Consider the following 25,701-nt stretch of genomic DNA (forward strand, 5'->3'; position numbering starts at 1 on the left):
TAATATTTATCTCATCACTCTGTGTGTGTGTGTGTCTGTTTGTGTGTATATGTTATGAAGATGTAGGTATACCTTTTAAGAGAGTTAAAAGCTGCAGAACTACCAGACACAGCACAAAGTGTTCTCAGTACGGTAACAATATAATACCTGGTTGAACAACTCGATTAGCTCGTTGCCTAGAGACAAAAACAAGTTTGAATTTGGCCAATCAGTTTAAATTATACTCCTGAAAAATATCAAACTACAATCCAGTTTGAATTGAGTATATTGATAATGTTCAAAACCAATGACACAATCCAATGCTCTGGGGTATAAAACCAGGGGAAAATTGAATAGTTGAGAGGAGAACTGCCAAGTCCTAGCATGTAACAGACTGCTTGAAAAAAATCTCGAAAGTACCTTTTCGATCAGTAAACTGTGACGCAGAAATTCCTAACAAGGGGAAAAGAAGACACAAGAAAATCCAAAGACAAGAACCTGCAGGTTTTGAGATAAGAAGTGTTGTTTTGTAAATCTTAATTGAGAGTTTTATCGGACTATCGGATAAGTATAGATAATACTTATCTATAGTATTATAGAAGGTAAGGTAAAAGATAGGTTAGAGAAAGAAATTATAAATAGTGGTTAGTTAATTATTCTCTGTTATCCTTTAAGAAATAAAATTGTTAATTTTTACTTTACACAGTACTTGGCCAGTTGAATTTTTACAGATTACTGAATGGGATAAATCTTTTCTGTGTTGCTGGTTTTAAATTAAGCAGGAGAGTTTACCCTGTGTCATAACAGTATGCATATGGGCGTTTTAAAAAGGGGTAGAGTTTAAATTATAGAGTTACAAGATAGTAATTCATGTTTGTTTTTTGCTATTGATTAAACATAATTTATTTGCAATAAATAACTACTTAGTATAGAATCCCTACAGTGCGGAAAGAGGCCATTCAGCCCATTGAGTTTGCACTGACCCTTTGAACAGCATCCCAACTAAACGTCCTATAAACCAGGATTACCATGACTAATCTCTGTAATCTGCACAGTTCCAGGCATTTTAGAGCAATTTGTCTAGGCCAGTCCACCTACGCAACTTTAGGTTATGGGAGGAAACTGGAGCACCCAGTGGGAGGGTGCATGCAGACTCCGGGAGAGTGTTCGAACTCCACACAGACAATGACACAGGGCTGGTATCAAAGCTGGGTCCCTGGCACTGTGAGACAGCAGTGTTGACCACTGAGCCACTGTGCCGCTTGTTGATGGGAGAAACCTGGTGTGCATATTGTTCTGACCTGAATTAGCCTCTGAGGTAGATTTGGACAATTTGGTGGTTTAATATGTTTTCACACTTGTGATGACTTGGGAATAGTGGGGCTTGATTTCCAGCGCAGTGCCTCTGTGAGTCATGACAATAGAGGGTGAGAGTCTTTGGAACCTTTTTCCTGAAAAGATGGAGGAAGCAGAGCCCTCGCTAGATTTTTGTTAAGCAAGGGACTGAAAGGTTATCAAGGATGGGTGGACCTGTAAAATAATAGGTTATAATCAGATCAGTTCTAGTTTTAAATGGTGGACGAGACTCAAGGAGCTGAATAGCCTTCTCCTTATGCGAATGTACCTAAAAGATTGGGGCCATGTTGACTTAAGAGGTTAACATGTACAAGGTTAAGAATATAAAATAGAAGGCATACCTATTTTGTAAAGAATTAGAGACATGACTTCTGAAGTTATTCCAGTAAAAGATAAGTTATTCATAGACTGTCTCAGAGTTAAAGAACACTATGGAATTGAATGGTAGTTAATTTGCATTTCGATCTGTGACACACGGCATATTCCTGCCGTCATGATGATGGGCAGACCTTAGGGAAATTCTTTTGTTCAATTGTTAAGACCAAGGCCAGAGGGTGCACTACCATTCTACTCCCTCTATTTCACTGGTCACAACATAAAATAAAAATATTTTAACTTGTAAAATTAAATTAAAATCTGTAATCAGGTTTTTAATAACAAGATATTTCAACCAGGTTCTTTAATGAATAGAATGATTGATTTATTATCAAATTTGAACTTATTCAATCAAGGTGCAATCATTGGTTGGCATACACAACCAATAATATAGAGGGATAAATGTGTATCCCTCAAAAAATCCCTAAAAGACGCACAGACTCACAGTTCAGAAAATGAGAAAAAACAGATTTCTTTGCAGCTTGTCTTTCTGAAAGAAAATTGGAAAGGGTGCAAAAATCACTTGCAAATAGGTTATTGAGATTGGAGGGTTTTGAGTTAGAAGGAGAGGCTGGATAGGTTGGGTCTTCTTTTCCTTGGAACTTAGGAGGCTAAGAGATGACCTTATGCAGCTTTATAAGATCATGAGGAGCATGGATAAGATGAATAGCCAAGGTCTTTCCCCAGGCTGGGGGAGTCCAAAGCTAGAGGGTATAAGTTTAAGGTGAGTGGGGAAAGATATAAACGAACTTAAAGGATAACTTTTCCATGCAGAGGGTAGTGCATGTGTGGAACTAACTACTGGAGGAAGTAATAGAGGGGAGTACAGTTAGAACAATTTAAAAGCCATTTGGTACATGGATAGGAAAGATTTAGAGGGAATTGGGCCAAACTCAGGCAAATGGGTCGACTTCACTGGTTGGCAGTGAAGTTGAGCAGAAGGGTCTGTTTCCATCCTGAATGACTCTGATTCTAAAACTACTTTTACCAATGGGTATTCTTGAATGCAAAAGGATAAAATATAGAATATTCTGGAAACCGTTGCTCTGATTTTCTGGCTGTTCTGATCAAGTTATTAATCAGGAATGGTTGTTTCTGAAGTAGTACAACCTTTAGATGTCCCTTCAATCTTACTTTTGAAAGAAAACCCTCAAGTTCAAGGTGAAATCTTACTTTTGAAAGAAAAGTATGATTTCACCTTGAACTTGAGGGTTTTCTTTTCAGAATTGAGAGAGATCAACTTAGCAGCTTGTTCTAAGTGAGCTTTTCTCCAACTCAGCTTGCTCCTAAAAGGCTTCTGTCCAAATTATCCAGACAAAACAAGCACCTCTCCAAACTCATCACTGTTTAAAACAGCTATCATCATTCATATGAGTAAGACTATCTGGTCATGCTAAGTGATAGGTCCAATGGATGTGAATTTAGACCTGTCATTAGAATAGCATTCACTTTATTGATATAGTCTTGCTTGTTAAGGATGATTATTCCACTTCCTTTGAGTTTACTGATATGTATCTGTGGTTGTACTTTAAGGTTCACAGTGATGCCAGATATTCATGATGTGTATGAAGATAGGAGATGACATTTAGAATCCCACAGTATGCATCTGGTAAATCAACTAGATCACTTTGGATTTACTACCTCCGAAGGCATCTAGCTTGTGGCAGGATAGCTGAGTATAAAGGACTTTGAAAAGGCATGTACCTCTTTCAATTTGACATTGAATGAAGACTAGTTGAAAAACTGAAACCACGCACAAGGAAAGACTCCTCACTTTCAGACAATACTTCAGGGAACCTTGATCATGTGGTTGTTGATATCATTAAATAAGTTGCCAACTTGCTTCTGGTTAAGTGAATTTATGTTGCGGGCATCTTGGGACTGTCATACATTGGCATTGACTATACATTTTGCCTGTGCCAACTTAGGAAGCTACACTTGAGCTGGCCTGCCTCCACAGTTATTGCAAAAGTTAAAGATTTGATCATTTTACTCAAAATCCCCAATTTTCCTGCCTGATGAACTCAATTTAGCAGAAAACACCAATTACATTTCTGTACTTAATAAGAAACTACTATTTATTACAAAGAAATCAATTCTAACCACAGGAAAACAAATGAGTTATCAACATATAACAGAATGTCACCGCATTAATGAGATTGGAGCACAGAGGAAACCCAGAACTACAGATCTGTTAGCTGTACATCAGTAGTAGGGAACATGCTAGAATCTAATATAAAGAATATGCTAAATGGACACCTTGGTAATAATGGTTTAATTGGGCACAGTCAGCATGGGTTTGCAAATGGGAAATAGTGCTTGATGAAGTTATTGGAGACTTTTTTGAGAATGTTACAAACAAAATTGATAAAGGAGAGCTGATGGACATAGTACACTTACATTTTCCGAAGGCTTTTGATTAGGTCCCAGCAGGAGATGTTAGCAAAGCTCAAGTACATACGATAGATGGTAAATACTACCTTGGATTAATGATTGGCTAACAGGCAAAAAACAGAGAATAGGAAAAAAGAAGTTATTCCTGAGTTGATAGACTGTGACGTCTGGGTAAGTGTTAGTACTTGGGGTCCCAGTGTTAATGCATGAATGACTTGGATATGGGATCCAAATGTAATATTTCCAAATTTGCAGGTGATACAAAGCTAAGTGGAAATGTTTTGTGACGAGGATGTAAAGCAGCTTAAGCAGGTTTTAGACAAGCTTACTGAGTGGGCAACAACATGGTAGGTAAAACATAATGTGGAAAAATACAGTCAGTTGTGCTATAATATGTTTCTTCAACTTTAAAGCGAATTGGCTTCAAAGTGATCAAAGAACCTAGACCATTATTTGTTGTATGCAAACTTTCCTTGCATATATTGACTTTAACGTGATCTCAGTCTATTAGTTTTAATGGCACAATTTTCCTGTAACATGAAAATATACAAGAACAGAACTACCACATTATATCAGAACCAACTGTATGTCATCTTTTCAATTTGGCAGGAGGAACAGATGTGCAGAGTATTTCTTAACTAGTAAGAGGTTGAAAAGTGTCGATGTACAAAGTGACCTGGGTGTTCTTGTCAATAAATAACTGAACACTATATGGCAGGCACATTAAACTACTGAAAAGTTAGTCTGTTTTGCAAGAGGATTTGAGTATAGGAGTAATAAGGTCTTGCTTCAAGTGTGTAGAAGTTTCATTAGATTACACTGTGGGCGGCACGGTGGCACAGTGGTTAGCACTGCTGCCTCACAGCGCCAGAGACCCGGGTTCAATTCCCACCTCAGGCGACTGATTGTGTGGAGTTTGCACATTCTCCCCGTGTCTGCGTGGGTTTCCTCTGGGTGCTCTGGTTTCCTCCCACAGTCCAAAAATGTGCAGGTTAGGTGAATTGGCCGTGCTACATTGTCCATAGTGTTAGGTGCAGGGGTAAATGTAGGGGAATGGGTCTGGGTGGATGTGCTTCAGCGGGTCTGTGTGGACTTGTTGGGCCGAATGGCCTGTTTCCCCACTGTAAGTAAGTAAAGTTCTGCATGCAGTTTTGGTCTCCTTATGCCAGGATATATATTATTACCATACCATACAGGGAGTGCGATGAGGGTTCATCAGGCTTGTTCCTGCAATGGCGCAACTGATACAGAGAGATTGGGCAAGCTGGGCCTATATTTTCTAGAGTTTCTATGAATGAGATGTGATTTCATTGAAACATACAAAATACTTAAAGAAATGTACATGGTAATTGCAGGTAGAATGTTTCCTTTGGTTGAGTTGAAATAAAAGGGTGCAACTTAAAAATAAAGGGGATGACATTTATGATTGAAATAGGAGTCATAGGTCAAAGGGATATACAGCACAGAAACAGACCCTTCGGTCCAACTCGACTATGCCTACCAGATATCCCAACGCAATCTAGTCCCACCTGCCAACACCTGCCCCATATCCTTCCAAACCCTTCCTGTTCATATACCCAGCCAAATGTCTTTTAAATGTTGCAATTGTACCAGCCTCCACCACTTCCTCTGGCAGCTCATTCCATACACGTACCACCCTCTGCGTGAAAAAGTTGCCCCTTAGACTTCTTTTATATCTTTCCCCTCTCACCCTAAACCTTTGCCCTCTAGTTCTGGACTCGCCCACCCCAGGGAACAGACTTTGTTTATTTATCCTATCCATGTCCCTCATGATTTTATAGACCTCTGTAAGGTCACCTCTCAGCTTCCGACGCTCCAAGAAAAACAGCCCTAGCCTAGTCACCCTCTCCCTATAGCTCAAATCCTCCAACCCTGGCAACAGGAAGGAGACCAGAATTGCACGCAATATTCTAAAAATGGCCTTACCAATGTCATGTACAGCCACAACATGACCTCTCAACTCCTCTACCCAATACTCTGACCAATAAAGAAAAGCTTACCAAACGCCTTCCTCACTATCCTGTTTATTTATTCAGTTGTGAATCTTTTGAATTTTCCACCCTAGGGAGCTGTTGAAGGTCAGTCTTTGCGGGTATATTTAAATTATAGATGGCAGATTTCTGATTACTAGCAGTGTAAGGAGTTGAGGGGGATTGTGTTGGTAAAGGCATTGAAGTATTTAATTAGCCCGTGATTGTTTTAAATGGTAGAGAAGACTTGATGGGCGGAATGGCCAACTCGAGGATAACAAACTCTCCAAGCCAGTGCTCCTGAGCATCTCATCAGAACATAGCTACCTTAAAAGAAAGAAAGTGCAGACATAACGAAATATTCTTCAATATATGTACCTTGAATCGGTGGTTCACTGTGCCACAGACTATGTGGAAACTGGAACCTGGCATTGCATTTAAGTTATTATTTCCATTGTGCCATTTTCAGTATGTCACAAGTGTAATAATGCACATTAATATTGTTTAGGCAGGTGAGAAGGTTCTAGATTCTCTTGTATCAGTTTATTTGAAAATAAGTTGAAGTATATATGTGTCCACGGGATCAAGTACATTTTGGCTGTTGTTTGTTATTTCAACTGCCTTTAAACTGCTGCCAATTTCTCAAGTAGATGCAGCACAAATGTCAATGATCAGTAAACAGCAATGTGTTTTTAGTAAAGGCTGAGCTCAGTGGAAATTGGTACAATGCTACTGCTCCCTTCAGTACGGATGGGCTATTTGAAAAAGAGAGACTTGTATTTATGTATTTCTAGATGTTCTAACTTTACCCACATTTGTAAGACTCAAAGCCACTTCCCCCCTCCCCCGCCTCCAAAATGATGAGCATAAAACCTTCATAATGCAGATTCTATCTACTAAATTTGATAACTCATTGGAACACCAACGGGGAACCTAAGGTTTGATTAATGCACACTGATTGCTTCTGAAGTAGACAATGTGCTCACTTCATTTAAATCATTATAGCATTCAGTTAATGTAAAGTGCTATGTTGAATGGTTGTATCACTGGGGCCACAAGAGTTTGAGAGAACAGCACAAATCCAAGCTGCTCTATTCTACCTCAAGTTAGCCCACAACGTTTAAAGGGCAGAGAGTTGCATTTTGCCTGGAAATGAAGCTGGAAATCATTCTGAAAGTGGTTTTGTGGTGACAAAGATGCAAGAAAAGCATAATATTAAAGAGAGTTAGTGAAGAGAAGGAGGGATGATATATATTCACAAGGACTGGAAGACCCTTCAGATGATATTTAAGGATACTGTGACCAGATAGTTCTTGTGGTTAATGTCAGGTGTCTATCCCTGGGGTCCTGTATAAAGTGACTGAAGAGGTTTAAATCTTCATTTGAATGATCAAGGACAGTGAATGTATTTTCACTTGCTGGGTTATCACTCTAAATCAACCCTTTTTTTTATAGCAATATAATTTAAAGGCACTCATCCCAAGTGAAGTATCAATTTAATCTTTACTTTAAAATTTGCTACTGAACTGATCAGATTGCAAAAGGTTACTATTGTCAGTGCTCTGCACATTCACTAGATGTAATTCTTTCCACCTGTTTCAGAGAGACGCAGATGCAGGTTGACTCACTGATTTTTTTTCTGTCTTTGATTACTTTGAGGCTGCTATAACAGCTTAATACTTCTTTCCAGATTTGATGGTCGAAGACTTCCATAAGCTAAAAACTGACCTTTTGCTAAAACAGATCTTGTCTTCTCAACTCAACCTACTTGTGATCTGTATCTTCTGTATGTTGTAAAAGTTCCAGTTAGTAAACATTCCTGCAAATATCTCACCAGATATTTTGCTAGTTATTTAATTTAAGTTGCATCATTTGTAATGAGGTAGCTTCCATTCATTTTTCCAATAACTGGATGTAGGTTTGCTCAAAGGTGAGCTGGAAGGTTCATTTCCAGATGTTTCGTCACCCTACTAAGTAACATCTTTAGTGGGCCTCCAGGCAAAGCAGTGCTGATAATTCCTGCTTTCTAGTTATATGTTTGGATTTCTTTGGGTTGGTGATTCATTTCCTGTGGTGATGACATTTCCTGTTGTTTTTCTCAGGGGTGGTAGATGGGCTCTAACTCGATGTGTTTATTGATATAGTTCTGGTTGGAATGCCATGCTTCTAGGAATTCTTGTATATGCCTCTGTTAGGCTTGTACTAGGATGGATGTGTTGTCCCAGTCGAAGTTCTTCCTTATCTGTATGTAAGGATACCAGTGAAAGAGGGTCATGTTGTTTTGTGGCTAGTTGATGTTCATGTATCCTGGTGGTTAGTTTTCTGCCTGTTTGTCCAATGTAGTGTTTGTTACAGTTCTTGCATGGTATTTTGAAAATGACATTAGTTTTCTTTGTTGTCTGTATCGGGTCTTTCAAGTTCATTAGCATGGCTGTTTTAGTGTGTTGGTGGGTTTGTGGGCTATCATGATGCCAAGGGGTCTGAGTAGTCTGGCAGTCATTTCCAAGATGTCTTTGATGTTGGGGAGAGTGGCAAGGCTTTATGAATGTGTTTTGTCTGCTTGTTTGAATTAGTTGCTGAGAAATGTACGATATTTACCTATACCATATATTCAGAAAGAATGGGTACCCAATGAACACAGTCTGCTGATTTCTCAGCAACAAACCCAAACAAGCAGACAAAACACATCCAGAAACCCTAGCCACTCTTCCCTACATCAAAGACATCTTAGAAATGACTGCCAGACTACTCAGACCCCTTGGCATCATGGTAGCCCACAAACCCACCAAAACACTAAAACAGCCGTGCGAATGAACTTGAAAGACCCTATACAGACAACAGGCAAAACTAGTGTTATTTACAAAATACCGTGCAGGGACTGTAACAAACCACATTGGACAAACAGGCAGAAAACTAGCCACCAGGATACATGAATTTCAACTAGCCACAAAATGACATGACCCTCTGTCACTAGTTTCCTTACATACAGATAAGGAAGGACACCACTTCGACTGGGATGACACATCCATCCTAGGATGGTCCAAACAGAGACACACACAAGAATTCCTGGAATGGCATGGCATTCCATATGGAACCCTATCAACAAACACATCACGTTAAAGCCCATCTACCACCCCCTAAGAAAAACAACAGGAAATGACTCCACCACAGGAATTGATATCACCAAACCAAAGAAATCCAAACATATAAATAGAAAGCAGGAATTATCAGCAGTGCTTTGCCTGGATGCCCACTGAAGATGTTACTTAGTAGGGTGACAAAATGTCTGGAAATGAACCTTCCAGCTCAGCGAGCAAACCTACATCCAGAACCTCAACCTGAGCTACAAATCTTCTCAAAACTTGCTTTCCAATAACTTTCTGACCATTTCTTTAAAATATCAGTTTCACGGCACTGAAAACTAAAAAAAAACTTCTATCCAAATTCTCAAATAACAATAGCATATTATAAATTTTCATCACTTTAATGACTGAGGTGATCAGTCAAAATGGTGACAATTTGTTCATGAAGTTGCATCAGGCTTTGAGTTGCAACATTTTGGTGATGAGGCAGTGTAGTGCCAGAATATGAGAAAAAGAAGCAAATACTGCACTCTGAGTCCCTCTAGTTCTTGGAACATCTTGCTCCATGTACGCAAAGATCTTTGGACTGAGAATTGACCCATTCGGACAAATAAAGACCCACAGCAGAAATCAGTGACCTTGCCAAACATAATCCTCAAATAGCAGAAACCCTTCTAATTACAGTTCACCTCAGAGTTGAGATATGGCTATAAAGTACTCTACTTTCAGTTGGTAACAACTTTCAGCCTGGGGAAGTCTGAAAACCTTGTGGCGGTGCATGCTCACTCTTCCTGAGGGAAACAGGTGAGAGAATTAAATGTATTCAGCTTTCTTGGGATGTAGAATTCCAGTGACCTTTCTGATGCAATTGATGCTGCAGAAATTGCATGCTGTGATGTAAGAAGAGCCAGACTCTTAATAGTTAATAGCCATGGTTACCTTTTACAGTCACTGGCAATGCAATCCTTTCTCTGCTCGGAGGCAGCAGTTATGGTTGATTCAGGTTGCACATTTCAATGGGGACATTAATGAAGTGAAGTCATCTGGGCAAGCTGTTCCTCTCTGGGGTGGAGGTGTGGGAATGATTTCCAGAACTACCTGGGTGAATATTACCTTCTGCTGAGAGTTCATTTCCCCTCTCCTCCTTCTTCCCTCCACTTGTCCTGTTCTGCGTTGCCTCAGCTTATTCGACTGGAGACAGGGGAATACATATTACAGCACCCATGTCAGGGAGCAAGTGGTTTGTGCAGAATTGCAGAAGTTCAAACAAAGTCCCATGTCATGTATTAGAATGATCAAGAAGGCTAATAGAATGCTGACCTTCCTATGTAATGGACTGGAATTCAAGGATGCAGTCATTCAAATTCCTGGTTAGACCCTACTTGTAGTACTGTAAGCATATCTGGACACCACACCTTAGGATGAATATATTGGCCTTGGTGGGAGTATAACATCTGTTCTTCAAGAGTTAAGTTATAAGGAGAGATTAGACAAATTAGGTCTGTTTTCTCTAGAATTTGAAGGTTAAAGAATGACACCGTTGAAGACTTCAAGATATTAACAGGAAAAGACAAAGTAAATAAAGATAAACTATTTCCAGTGGTTAGGGTTTGTAGAATTAGGGGGTATAGGCTGAAAATTAGGGCCAGACAATTTGGGAGAGATGTTAGGAAAGGCTTCTACACAAAAGATGATAGAGGTTTGAAATTATCTTCCACAAAAAGCAGTGATGCTGGATCAGTTGTTAATTTAAAATCTTGAGAATGTTTTGTTAAGCAAAGGTATTAAGGGATATGGGCTGTTGAATGATGGAGCAGGCTCAAGAGGCTGAATGGTCTACTCCTGTTCCTATTTCCTATAGACATCAACTATAAACAACCAAGGAAACCACCGAGCATTTGTATAATTACAGCAAGAGCTAATAGAAATCCAGCAGCAATGAACTTGAAGTTGATGATCCCTCTAAGTAATGCTGGTGGGGATTCTTTCCTTATGGTGAATGTCTATTCAGCTGTGTTTGCTTAAGAAACAGTGCCATTTTAAACGTTGAGCTTTTGAATGGTTTTGCTGTGACAACAAATTTGCATTATATAATCTGCTCACCAATATGATATGGCAAATGCATTCTGTATGAGGGCTAATGCCCTTTTCAAAATAATGTCGCATACAGCTAACACAAGAAGTGTGTGTGCATGATATGGATGTTATTTTTGAGATAGAACTGCAGTTGTAGGAGCCACACTTCTCAACCTGTATGTTTTAGTTCTATATGGTAAGTAACTTTGCTACTTTGCTTTACTGAATGGGCAAAACGCATCACAAAATGTGTTTTTGTATGCCAATATTCCACATCAGTATATCTATCTCCGTAGTGGCCAGACATGAGGGCATGCTATTGAAATTGGATTGAATTTACAAACTTGGTATTTCGTTTTAACTTGATTGCACAAAATTGCTGTCATTGTACATTTGGCTTGCTCAGCAGCTGTTTAGATCCTATTTGCATGTAGCATTTGTGGCAATTCTCTACTGTTTTGGACAGCAGCATAATGTTACTTCTGCACCTAAGGGCTGAGAAGAATCTAAAGAACATTATCCATTCACTCATTCAGTATTTTATTACTTTAATTTATGACTGTCTTTATGTGAAGACTTTTTATGCAGCATACCTGTTATATGGTGGTTCAGTGGTTAGCAGTGCTGCCTCATGCGTCAGGGACTCAGGTTCAATTCTATCCTCGGGCGACTGTCTGTGTGGAGTTTGCACATTCTCTGTCTGCGTGGATTTCCTCCCTTTGTCCAAAGATGTAAAGGTTAGGTGGATTGACCATGCTAAATTGCCTAGAGTGTCCAGGGATGTGCAGGCATGGGGGGAGGGGGTGGTGCGGTGGGGATTATTCATGGTAAATGTGGGGTTGCGGGGATTGGGTACACCGTAAGTCTGGGTGGGATGCTCTGCAGACGGTTGTTGCAGACTCGATGGGCCAATTGGCCTGCTTCCACACTATAGGGATTCCATTATGATAGTATTCCGAAGGCACCGCTTTCTCTGGGGTTGTCTGCACAGGCCTTGCGAAGGTCAATGTGTATAATTGTTGACTCTGAACTGGATCAAAGCATTGGTCATATTGGAATCTCACCTTAGTTATCACAGAGGATGATCTCTTCTGTTCCCACCTTCAGTGATTGGTATCTTTTGAAGCTGTTCTTAACAAAGCTTATGAAAGAAAATTGACCAAAATGGGATACTCCTCTATTACTACCATGACACTAACTACTATTATAATATAAATTGCATCCATGTTGTACTTTTTTATGGATGGGCAATAAATGGCAACAACTCCTATATCTCATGAACAAATATAAAAATCTGTCAGGAGTTTGGAGGTGGAAAAAGAAACATAAGCAAATGGAGAGTTGGAGTGGTGAGCAAATAGATGATTGAAATATGGGATGAATTTTCCTAGTTTTAGTTTTGCTGAGTGAGACTCAAGGCATTATTCCACTGTGTCTCAGAATGACTTTTCTCATGCAAGCTTCCACTCTTCAGCTCAGTAACTCAGGCACCCGTGGGCCTGGATGCCATTCTCCAGTGTTCACACCACTGATACCCTATTTAAAGCCCTGCTACTCACCACTCCAAACACTGCAAGCCAGGACTGACCCCTTCACTGTTCTGACTGAGATTACATTTGGGATGTGGTCCAGAAGAAAGGAGACTTTGTCTCCTACTTCATGGACAAAGACAGAGGTTTTGGAGGATGAGGTAACAGAGAAAAGGGGCAGTGTTTTTTCCAACTGAACACATTGAAGTTCATGCTACCAGGCTAAGTCAACTGAGCACAAATTGCAGCCTGGGTAAGTGCTGTGTTCCCAGTGAATGGGATGTCCAGCCATCCAGGAAGAAGGGCTGTGATCTTCTGTAAGGGTTAATGATGGCAATTTCTCTCTGCTATTTCACAGTCTCAGAATCATCACTCGCTCAAATTCTGCCACTGCGCATACATGTCTGTAAGGCTTATCGGGTATAATTCTCTGTATTGCATGCACAGTGTCCACTCAACAGCTCTCGCTCACTTCAGCCTCCCAAACTACTAAAGTTTCCTGCCCTCTTCACTTCCTGCTCACTCTCACTAGGGTCATCTTCCTGCTGTCCAGCTCATCCCCACTAACCTGCTTTCCATTCACTTTCACCATACTCCACCCTCCCTTTGTTGCATTGTTGGAGAGGCTGGCTTTCTGCCAAACTGATGCTGCCATAGCCCCCAGGAGAACCCATCCCTGGGTTGGTTGCACTTGATCTGCAACACTGACCATAAGACTGCAAAGTCACAGATCCTTGGATACTGGGAAGGCCAAGCGCTTGCCAGATTGTGACCAATCTCTCAGACTGGAATCAGACATGGCATGTGTCTGACTGTGACGGTAATCCCTGAATGACCATAGTCCCTCTTCTCTCCACTGATAATTGCTCCCCTTTGACTTTAACAAAGTAGCTGAATGTTAAGAAAACAAGGTAAGAACTATAAAATATTTGAAATGCATGTGTGATCCTGCCTGCAAAGCAATCTGGTAGATCTGTGCAAGTTTTACCTGTCCCTGCACTCCAGAGTAAAGAGTTGAAGGGCTGAAGAGAATGGAAAGTAGACATGATGGTGCAGTGCAGTGCAGCTGGTGGTTGCTGAGGGTGGTGTCCATGGAGTATGCAGGTATTTTGTGAAGAAACAGTTGGATGATGACTGGGATAAGTATTTGATGAGCTCCAGCCAAACCATTTGAATTTACATGCCAGAAATTTGTGCTACCTTGTTTCTTGGGGGAGAGGAGTGTGTCGAATTGCTGTATAAGTTAGGTGTCTTGCCACTTTATTGACTTGTCAATGTGTCTTAATACAATGGCTGCCTGCTGCTGAGTGGCAGGACTCTGAAGTCCATATGTAAGGCTTAAGGGAAAGATTAGGAAAATTTTTCTCAGCTGTGAATATCCAATTTTTAAAATTGTATTCATTTTATTTTTCATTTTCTTGCCAGCATTAACAGTCCACCAAGAAAAACAAATTCCACCCATGAGGGTTTTGCTCTTGATTGTGCTTTGGATAGATAAATATTGAATTATCTCATGACTAAACAGTCAGTACATGTACTTCAAAACTGCATTCTTTTCAAATCCTTCCAAATGCTTATTTAGAAGGACACAGTCATTTGCTATGAGAGCTCTGCTAAGTTCAAACATATTGATGCAATGACATAGTGATAATGTCGATGGATTAGTAATCCAGAGACCGAGACTAATGTTCTTGACAGATGCTTTCAAATCCCATTTTGACAGATGATGTGACTTATGTTCAGTAAACATGTGGAATTAAAAGAAAAACTAGTCAAATACAACCATGTCTTACTGTAAGCATAAAAGGACACAAAAACCTACCTGGTTCATTAATCTTCTTTATGGAGAGAATTCTACTGTACCTACCCGATCTGAAGGGCAACTAAGGTTGAGCCACCAATGCCAGTCTTGTCAGTGACATCCACACCCCATACAGGAATGTAAGAAAAATCTGTGTAGAAGTTTAATTCAGAATATTTTCTGAATGCAGCAGTTTCAGGATCATCAAGTGTGCCAGATTAAATCTCTGATCAAATGGAGAAGCCAGTCCTTTTGGCTTCTCTTACTCCCGTCTTAACAATTTTAGCATCCAATGTTTTTACTCCAGATTTTAAATCCAAGCATGTTTTAATCAAAGCAAACTCAATTTGTTTGATGTCGGTAATCTTCATTGCAGAAGATTTTTATGATGTTTATTCAGTTACTCTTATAACTATATTGGTTGTAATTCTGGAAACGTATTTGTTGGTGTGGTTTGTGATTATCTAATCACTGTTTTAGCAAGAACCTGTTCTGTTTTGCCAGGTTTTGTACTTAAGACAACTGTTCAGTCAGTTTAAAGCGCATCCTTTTCCTCTGAATATTCTGTCATGATATGATAGCAATAATAGTTCTGACCAGAGGTTGCATTTGGATTAACATGTCTTTAGTGCTAAAATACAATGCTATTTTGTCATGCGTTCATTGATTAATAGTACAGTTTTGGAGATGTTACACTTTTTGTCTGTCCACAAGATAATAGTTCAGATTACAGGATTTTAATTTAATGATTGCTAATGAGTCATCACTTTTGGGCATTGCTTTCATATGTGTTCTGATCCCAAGACATGCAAAGTAATCTGTATGAACATGCGACAGACATTTTATATTGTGCTCGTCAGCTATGTTCACTCCATCTATTCTGTGCATATAACTTGTCTGAGATCTTCTTGCTTTGGACCTTTAATTAAAGGTTAAATTGAGAAATACTCCATGCCATTTCTCATAGGATAATACAGGATTCTGTTTTTTATGGAAAAATTAACTTTAGTTCTGAAGAAGGATTACTGGACTCAAAACATTCACTTTTTTTCTCTCCAGAGATGCTGCCAGACCTATTGAGTTTCTCCATTAGAGACAAAAAAATTGCAGATGCTGGAATCAAAGGTAGACAACAGGAGGCTGGACGAACTCAGCAAACCAGGCAGCATAAGGAGGTGGAGAAGTCGACATTTCAGGAAGCCCTTCTTCAGCTGCCTTTCCAGGTGAGAGAGGTTCACCTGCCAGTCCTAAAGAAGGGTTATATCTGAAATGTTGATTTCTCCACCTTTTGATGCTGCTGGTTTGCTGTGCCCTTCCAGACTCCTGCTTCTCCATCTATTGAGTTTCTCCAGCAGTTTCTATTCGTGTTTGTATAATTTGATTTGGTTAGCGAAATGCATTCAATCTGAGAAGGGGTAAAAACTATAAAATTATTATTGTTATTATATAATTTATAAAGGAAAGTATTAAGTAAAGCAAACTAAATTCAAAGTCTGGTGGAACATCATTTGATTACTGCAGTCACTCAATTAAAGATTTTGCGGAGTGTCAGTCATCACTATGTTCCTCTTCTTGGAAGAATATTTTTGTAGGTTACTGGGATAGTCCCGTATAACATGATCTGTAAAAACTATGATTACAATTCCGGAACTTGGGATGATGAAACTTAAACCAGCCTGAGTATTTTTAATTTGGATTCTGAACCAATGTATCAACAGTGAATGAGGAGGAACCAAATTTATTTTAAGGACAGTTAAATTTGAAAGATGACTGTGGTGATTCAACTCGGCACATAAAATATTTTTGATGCTTCAGTGTAGTCTTCATTGGGAAGGATATAAAAATTTATGAACACTTTCCTTTAACCAACAAAGACCTGGTTCTTATTATAAAAATGTATTAGCTAGTCCAGGCTCCTACAGCAAGATTCTTTTAATTTATTGTCAACTCAATGAGCACTGTTGTAACAATGTAATAAAGTAAAATAAATTGGCAGGATTAATGTTTATTGAATTTGTTGTAATTCATTAACTGAAGTACATATTGATGCCTGGGCCTGATTATCCATCTACTCAATAGTATGTTTATAATGTTACACTTAATATTTAATCACAGACATGAAGGGCTTCTGCCTGATTTTCTTGCTCCTCGGATGCTGCCTGACCTGCTGTGCTTTTCTAGTACCACTCTAATCTAAACTCTGGTTTCCAGCATCTGCAGTCCTCACTTCTGTCTTTTTCAGCACAGACGGCTATAAAGTACAGACATAGTAAACTACTCTTGACCCACTTCAATTTGCCTTTCAGACCAACAGATCCACGTCAGATGCCATTTCACTTGCCTTTCACGCTTCCCTAGAACATCTTGACACCAAGAACAGCTACGTTAGAATCCTACTCACTGACTACAGTTCAGCCTTCAACACTATTATCCCCTCGAGACTGATTAATAAACTTAGTGATCTCTGACTGAGCCCCACTCTCTGCAACTGGATCCTTAGTTTCCTGACCCACAGGCCACAATCAGTGAAGACTGGGGACAATATTTAATCGTCACTAACACTCAACACTGGAGCCCCCTAGGTGTCCATACTCAGCCCCCGACTGTACTCACTGTAAAACCATGACTGCGTCACCAAATACCAGACTAATACCATTTACAAGTTCACTGATGACAGCATCATAGTCGGTCGAATCTCAGATGGCGATGAAACAGATTACAGACAGGAGGTGGAAGACCTGGAAAAATGGTGCACTGAGAACAACCTAGCTGTCAATGCCAGCAAAACCAAGGAACTCATTATTGACTTTCGGCAGGATGTTAATCGTGCCCCCCTACATATTAACAGCCAGAGGTGGAACAAGTGGAGAGTGTCAAGCTCCTGGGACTGCTCATCCACAAGAAGCTTTCTTGGAGTTTTCACGTTGGACGCACTGGTTACAAAAGCCCAACAATGTCTCTTCTTCCTCAGGCAGCTGAGGAAATTTGACATGAAGGTGAATACTCTTGCCAACTTTTATAGGTGGAAGTGGGTACTGCAGATGCTGGAGATCAGAGTCAAGATTAGAGTGGTGCTGGAAAAGCACAGTAGGTCAGGCAGCATCCGAGGAGCATCCTGCCTGAGAGTATTCTGTCTGGATGTATCACTACCTGCTATGGCAACTGTACGATTCAAGATCGGAGACAATTACAGAGAGTGGTGAATTCGACCCAGATAATTACAAAGGCCACCCTCCCATCTATAGAATCCATTCACCAGGCCCGCTGTCAAGGAAAGGCCGCCAGCATTCTTAAAGATCCGTCCCATCCTGACAATGTTTATCTACAACCTCTACTATCAGGGAGAAGGTACAGAAGCCTGAACACATGCACCAGTCGGTTTTGTAACAGTTTCTACCCTACTGTTGTTACAATACTGAATGGACTCGCAAACTCTTAACATTTGCCTGTATCTGTGTTTTTGTTTTTGCCATTGTTTACCTATTATTTACAATCTTTACGACTTGACTATGTGATCTGCCTGTATTGCTCACAAGACAAAGCTTTTCACTGTATCTTGGTACACGTGATAATAAATTCAGTTTAATTCAATATCTTTGTAGAATACTGCAGTTTCATATAAGTACTAAGCTGACTTATTATTTTCACAATGATCTGTATGTTCCAGTTTTCTTATGTGTTATTGAACATTTCTACCTAGTTTGTCACTAGAACACATGAGAAGTAAATAATCTATCCCAAACGTATGAATGCTTTTGTTTTGCTGATCTAATAACATTGTACGGCAGGTCAGTTATGACCTATTGGATATGAAACTGAAATGGTAAATTGCATTTCTTAAAAATTTCATGTTTGCAGTTAATTTGCATTGGCACCAGAAACTGTATAGTTGAAACTTCATAGATTATCAGATAATGTCAGGTATGAATAGACTTAAAGTCTTGAATAGTCACATGGAAAGAACATGTCTTATAACAATATTTTGACAAATAGCTGAAGATATTGCATATCAAGATATTTCTGCTTAGGTTTGGCATGTATTTGCCATTTATTATTCTCTCTTTACTGTGTGTGAATTTTGTTTTCATTCATTTGTGGGATCGGGCGTTGCTCGCTGAACAGCATTTATTGCTCATCCCTTGTTGCCCCTGAGAAGGTGATGGTGAGCTGCTTTCTTGAACTGCTGAAGTTCACCTGCTGTACGTTGACCCACAATGCCATTAGGGAGGGAATTCCAGGATTTTGACTCAGGGACAGTGAAGCAGCGGTGATATATTTCCAAGTCATTGAAGTGCTCATTGGTTGAGATGGTGCTATCTAAAGGTAAATTTTTGTAGTGCATCTTGTAGATGGTACACACTGCTGCTATTGAGTGTCAGTTGTGAAGGGAGTGGATGTGGTGCTTTGTCCTGGATGGTGTCAAGCTTTTTGAGTGTTGTTGGGGCTGCACTCATCCAGGCATGTGAGGAATATTCCATCACACTCTTGACTTGTGCCTTGTAGATGATGGGCAAGCTTTGGGAAGTCAGAAGGTGAGTTACTTGCCGTAGTATTCCTAGCCTCTGACCAGTTCTTGTAGCCATTGTGTTTATGTGGTAAGTCCAGTTGAGCTTTTGGTCATTAAAGCCCCGAGGATGTTGATAGTGGGGATTCAGTGATGGTAACTCCATTGAATGTCAAGGGGCAGTGGTGTGGCCCTGAATGTTGCTTACCAGGTATCAATCCAAGCCTGAATATTGTCCAGATCTTGTTACATTTGAACATGGACTGCTTCAGTATCTGAGGAGTTGTGAGTGGTGCTGAACATTGTGCAATTATCACAATGCTCCCAATCCACACTTCTGACTTTATGATTGAGGGAATGTCATTGATGAAGCAGCTAAAGATGTTCGGACCTGGACAACCACCCTGAGGATCTTCTGCAGAGATTTCCTGGAACTGAGATGACTGACCTCAACAACCACGACCATCTTCCTATGTGTCAGGTATGACTCCACCCAGTGGAGACTTTGAGCCCTGATACCTATTTACTCCAGTTTTGCTAGGCCTCTTGATGCGACACTTGGTCGAATGCAACTTCATTGTCAAGGGCAGTCACACTCACTTCAACTCTAGGATACAGCCCTTTTGTCCATGTTTGAACCAAGGCTGTAATGAGGTCAGGAGCTGAGTGGCCCTTGTGGAATCCAAACTGGTTCTCAGTGAGCAGGTTATTGCTGAGCAGGTGCTGCTTGATAGTACAGTTGATGATACTTTCCATCACTTTACTGATGATCGAGAGTAGACTGTTGGAGTTGTAATTGGCTTGTTTCGCTTTTTTATGTATCGGACATACCTGGGCAATTTCCACATTGTCAGATAGATACCAGTGTTGTAAATGTACTGGAACAGCTTGCATAGGCGAGCAACAAGTTCTGGAGCATGAGTCTTCAGTACTATTGCTGGAATGGTGTCAGGGCCCGTAGCCTTTGCAGTATCTAATGCCTCCAACTGTTTCTTGATACCATGTTGAATGAAAGAAATTGGCCGAAGACTGGTATCTGTAATGCTGGGGATTACTGGAGGAGGCCGAGATGGATTATCTACTCAAAAGGGAGAAGGCCCTCTTGAAGCATAAACACTAGCCTGGACTATTTGGGCCAAATGGCCTGGTTCTGTACAACGTGTCCTGTGAAATTCTGTGTAGGATGATTATTTTTTCCCTTTACTTGAACAAAAGAAAACGCAACATGTTGATTTGGTAATAGGCACTAGCAGCATAATTGGAATTTTCAGTGTGCTTTTTGTTTTCTGTCCACACAACTTCACTCACTCATTACTCTCAGCTTCTTAGTATTCACAGCACTTTTAAAGTTTTATTTTAAACTGGTGGTTCTCTTGTGAGGTATGAAAATGGCTATCGTCCCAAGAAGTGTTACTAAGAGCTCTGACGTAGTGGTTGAGGGCAACCATAAGATGATGAAACATGGAGCGCTCATAAATAATGGAGGAATTTTCAATGTTTCCAGAGGATTCTGACTGGAGGTTCTTGGTGTTTTTCCTTTTGCAGTTGAAATTCATATGTTCCATCACTTAGTAGCCTGCATGTTAGCACTCTGAAAATGCATGCTTTTGAAACATAGTTTGTTTTATGCTGTTTCAATGAAGATACCAAACCAAAGCATTTTTTTATAAATGGTCTGAGCCTTTTAGATGGACTGCATAATGCAAATCTGACCTGTTTGGCTTTTATTTACCAGCTGAATTGCATGCAACATTTTATAGATTCAATGTTATTTGTGCTTCTGTTTGGAAGTTAGTTCTAAAAGCAGTGGCATCAAAAGCTTTAACGAAAGCATCTAATAATAGTTTACTGCTTCAGCGTTGGAGTTTCATAAGTGGATTACAGTAAATTTTAAGTAGGTTGGGGGATGAAGTGTTTTGAAAGGAAGGCATATTGCTCTCATCTTGTCTGTTTTCAGAATTTAAGCTTTAAATCATAGGGCTTCACAGCTGCTTTGCTTTAATTGTTTCCTACCACCACCATTCCTCAAAAAACAAGTGTTGTAGTTTAGGGAGTATGGATATATGACTAGGCTACCTGTATACCATTGAATCTAACTTGAGAATCAATATGGAAGATGCAGCAATTAAAGTAGGTCATTGTGATCCACCTGGATATACCTGAAGTATATGTACCTGTTGTGTTCCTTTACCTTTGCCTTCTATTCCGATATACATCCATTCAGTGTAACCTTGAATGCTGACCTAATTTCCACAGCAACCTCTTATTGAACAGTTTAATTCTGTGTTGCTCACAATGCTTGTGAAGAATTTTATCGTGCTTTCTTCTCTAAGTATCTGGCATTCAATCTTGTATTGTTTTAAATCCTTCAACTTCTCGGAACAGTTTCTTCCATTCTTCAAGACTTATCCTAGATGGGAAGATTATGTTGAACTACTCTTGTCTATCTTGAATTATCTCATCTGACCATCTCACCTCATTCCTTATATCCTTAGCTACAAAAGTAAAATTAAGGAACGTATGCATTTGTTGGCTTCCAAAATTGAGGCTACCTGTCCAGCTGCTCTCAGCCTCACTGTGTTTTCAGTTCTGTCAGGATTTGTGATGAATTTAGTGCTTTGTACAACTTAGAAAATGAGATCATAATGTGCATATGCCAATATATATGAATATTTATTTTAAATTGAAGCTGAGGTAAAGTAAACCTTATGGTGGCTATCTGGTTCCAGGTTTTCTATTTTGTTGCATGTTTTATTTTGTCCTAAGTTTCCAAATAGTTTTAAGGTGTTAATCTGTCATGTATCACCTTGAAAATGTGAACCATACCTTTTTGGTTTTCAGAGATATGTTAATTAGAGAAAGGGGTAAGCTTTAAGTCATAAAATTATTATGCAGTATTTCAGGCCTGTTCAAAATTTGCCATGAATCTCAGGAAGACAAAAATCAAATTGGGTATTTAAGCAATTGCATATTGGACTCAAAAGAAGAAATGAGTTACAAGGACCAGGCCAGTAACTGTGTGTTGGAAAAGGAAGAACACAAAGCTCGCACTTGAAAAGTTATTGACTGATCGTTAAAATAAAAGACAACCAAGGTGTGCTAACAAACTTGCCATCTTGTTAAAAGTACATTTCATCATCTTTGGTCATCCTTTTCATTGTGTAGTATCATTAATTACGGCTGAAAATGTGTTGCTGGAGAAGCGCAGCAGGTCAGGCAGCATCCAGGGAACAGGAGAATCGACGTTTCGGGCATAAGCCCTTCTTCAGGAATGAGGAAAGTTTGCCCAGCAGGCTAAAATAAAAGGTAGGGAGGAGGGACTTGGGGGAGGGGCGTCAGAAATGTGATAGGTGGAAAGAGGTCAAGGTGAGGGTGATAGGTCAGACTGGGGTGGGGGCGGAGAGGTCAGGAAGAAGATTGCAGGTTAGGAAGGCGGTGCTGAATTCGATGGATTTGACTGAGACAAGGTGTGGGGAGGGGAAATGAGGAAACTGGTGAAATCCGAGTTCATCCCTTGTGATTGGAGGGTTCCTAGGCGGAAGATGAGGCGCTCTTCCTCCAACCGTCGTGTTGTTGTGGTCTGGCGATGGAGGAGTCCAAAGACCTGCATATCCTTGGTGGAGTGGGAGGGGGAGTTGAAGTGTTGAGCCACAGGGTGGTTGGGTTGATTGGTCCGGGTGTCCCAGAGGTGTTCTCTGAAACGCTCCGCAAGTAGCCGGCCTGTCTCCCCAATATAGAGGAGGCCACATCGGGTGCAGAGGATGCAATAGATGATGTGTGTGGAGGTGCAGGTGAATCTGTGGCGGATATGGAAGTTTCCTTTGGGGCCTTTCCTCATTCCTGAAGAAGGGCTTATGCCCGAAACGTAGATTCTCCTGTTCTCTGGATGCTGCCTGACCTGCTGCGCTTCTCCAGCAGCACATTTCAGCTCTGATCTCCAGCATCTGCAGACCTCACTTACTCCTCTAGTATCATTAATTACTCTTACGTGTGATATTTTACACGAAACAAGCTTGATTTGATATTTTTCAAGTATCTCAGAGTCATTGACATTTCTGAATTGTCTGAAGTTCTCAGACAATGAACCTGAGCAGCAGAGCTGGAATTAACATTGCCTGGCATTTGTGTGGTGCCAATGTGCACCTTCAACTAAAGAGAATCTTGCTTCCTGCCCATTGACAGTCAACAAGGGTTGCTGAATTCCTCCACACCAACATGCTGAAAGTCATAATTGACCAAACCTTAAACTGAGCAACAACGGTCAAGAAACTCAACATTATTCAGGAAAAAGTTGCCTCCTCATCTGGCACCCTATCCACCACCTTAAACTTTCAATTCCTCCACAATTGGTACAGCATAGTTTCAGTGTATACTTACTATACGATGAATTACAGCTTCTTCCTGATGTTCTTTCAGCAATATTTTCCAAACCTGCAATCTCTATCATCTAGAAGATAAGGGCATAGCAGATATCTGGAACAGTGCCACCTAATGATTCCCCTCGAAGTAATTTCATAAATTCCTTCATGTTGTACGAGAGTTGTTGGTGCAGCTGCTATTGCCCATGAGAAAGATGGTAAGGTGCCTACTTCAGCTGCTGTAGTCCATTTGGTGATGCATCTACAGGATTTCATTTTAAACCATTGACAGTGAAGAAATTGTGATATAGTTCTAAAGTCAGTATATTGTTTGGGCTGGAGGGGAACTTGAAAACTTCCCGACTTGTAATGGAATAACAATATGTTTCCTATAGCTGTGTCAAAATCTTGAAACTCCCTTCCTGTGGGTGTATCTACAATACATGAACTGTGTTCAAGAAGGAAGTTCATTGACATCAACTTGGGGACAGCCATTAAATGCTGGCCTTGCCAGTGTTCTTTGAATGAATAAAACGAAATTCCACTTCCAAATCTACACTTGACTGCCCAATGTCCACTTTTTGACTCTATTTGTTGAACATTAATCTCTTTTTCTTATCATCTTTTCTGTCACTGTCAAGAATTGCTGTTGTCACCCCCTTTCAATCTTGAGCCATTCTATTTTCCTCAGTTACTTCTGTAATCCAGACTTTGTGGTTATTGAATGTTTTGGCCATGTGCCTGTTTTGATGATAGACGTGGGATTTTTGTTTCTCTCTTTACAGTAGCTGACTAACGAGGTTATGTTTCTAGATTGTTCTGTCTTAATTTCTTAAAAGTGTTATTTGTAATAATTCATTTATTCTCAACACAATGCATTGTACTGAGTGTGCCTTCTAAAAGTCACCATGATATTCTGTGCAACATAGTAGTAAATTTACCCCCACCATTCAGAAACAAAGGAATAGGAGTAGGCTATTCAGACCTTTGAGGCTGGTTCATTCAATAGACTTATGGTTAATTTGATTTGCATCCTCAAATCTGCATTCCTGCCTACCCCGATAACCTTTCACTCCTTTAGAGTTGTAGGGTTGGACAGCACGGAAACAGAGCACATAAAGACCCCTTGTGATTTGGTATGCTTCAATCAAGGCAGCTTTGACTTTTCGAAGGTCCAGAGGATACAAGCCTACCTGTGCAATAACTTCTCACAAAACAGCCCACTCATTCTAGGTACAAGTCTGGCTGCTTCTCTCAGCTGCTTCCGATGCATTTACATCTTTGAACTATTTCTAACACATTTACATCTTTGTTTCCATTCATCTTTATGTGCTCCTGTGTGGCTCATCTACATAATACCGCATTTCACCTTTTAGAGAAATCTTCTAAAATGTCATTTCGGTGATGTTAATTGTTAGGTAATTGTTAATAAATAAAAAGTCACTTTGTGTGCTCAAGTGCGATCATATATGTTTACTTGATATTCAAATGTCACATTGGAAGCCTACTGTTTTCAAAGATAAGGCATTGAGACAGGAAGAAGTATCCCATTATGTGGAATTCTTCAGATCTCAAAATTTGTTCAGAATTGGGTGAGGATGTGTCCAGCAAATCACAGAGACATAGCAATGTATAGCAAGAAAACAGACCTTTCGGTCCAACTCATTCGTTTTTTTTTGTGTGTGTATACATCAAGTCCTTATTTAGGGTAAAAAAAACTATAGCAGAGAGGTATCAGAAGGTATTTTAACTCATACTTGTACAAAGTAAGTAATTAACTAACTAAGCAGAGATGGCTGGGCAGGTGATGTGCTGTTGCTGTATGATGTGGGAGCTGGCTGATCCCATTGTGAACGGCAGTGACCACATCTGCAGCAAGTGTTGGTTGCTGGAAGAACTCCGGATCAGAGTTGATGATCTGGAATCTGAGCTTCAAACACTGCGGCACATCCGGAAGGGGGAGAGTTACCTGGATGCTTTGTTTCAGGAGGCAGCCACACCTGGGAGGTTAAGTAATTCACATTCAGCTAGTGATCAGGCACAAAAGAGTGTGACTGTAAGTGAGGCAGGTAGGGGGAACCGGAGTTCAGGAGTGGAGGAGCCTCAGCCCTTGACCTTGTCCAACAGATACGAGATTCTTGCTCCCTGTTCGGATGAGGAAAAGGGCTCTGGACAGGATGAGCCAACTGACCAAGGCACCATGGTCCAGAAGGCCATTCAAGAGGGGGGAGCAAAAAGACAAGTAGTTGTTATAG

General features: G+C 40.2%; 1 protein-coding gene across 1 annotated transcript in view; it reads left to right on the forward strand.

Moving 5' to 3' along the window:
* The window catches only part of ctnnal1 (catenin (cadherin-associated protein), alpha-like 1), a 322,398-nt gene that overhangs the window by 103,691 nt on the left and 193,006 nt on the right, over positions 1–25,701 (forward strand). The window lies entirely within an intron of this gene.

This window comes from Chiloscyllium plagiosum, chromosome 5 (assembly GCF_004010195.1).
Source record: "Chiloscyllium plagiosum isolate BGI_BamShark_2017 chromosome 5, ASM401019v2, whole genome shotgun sequence".
NCBI lineage: Eukaryota > Metazoa > Chordata > Chondrichthyes > Orectolobiformes > Hemiscylliidae > Chiloscyllium > Chiloscyllium plagiosum.